The sequence below is a fragment of the Eimeria mitis genome, genomic scaffold, assembly GCF_000499745.2.
Source record: "Eimeria mitis Houghton genomic scaffold, Emh_scaff436, whole genome shotgun sequence".
Lineage (NCBI taxonomy): Eukaryota > Apicomplexa > Conoidasida > Eucoccidiorida > Eimeriidae > Eimeria > Eimeria mitis.
Window position 1 is genome coordinate 13,167 of NW_013572677.1, and position 258 is coordinate 13,424.

The following is a 258-nucleotide window of genomic DNA, read 5'->3' on the forward strand; positions in this document are numbered from 1 at the left end:
TTTATTTTATTTTCTGTGTTTGCTCTGAAATATTATGTATTTATTTATTTATTATTATTTTACTTTTATTTAGCTTTAATTTGATCCATTTATCGCCTTGTTTCGCGCTGCTGCAGCAGCAGCAGCAACAGCAGCAGCAGCAGCAGCAGCAGCAGCAGCAACAGCAGCTGCAGCAGCTGCAGCCTCGATGCTGCTGCTGGAGTCTTGCTGCTACTACTCTGTCTTTTTCTTTTCTTTTTGTTATTTTGTTGTTTTTTT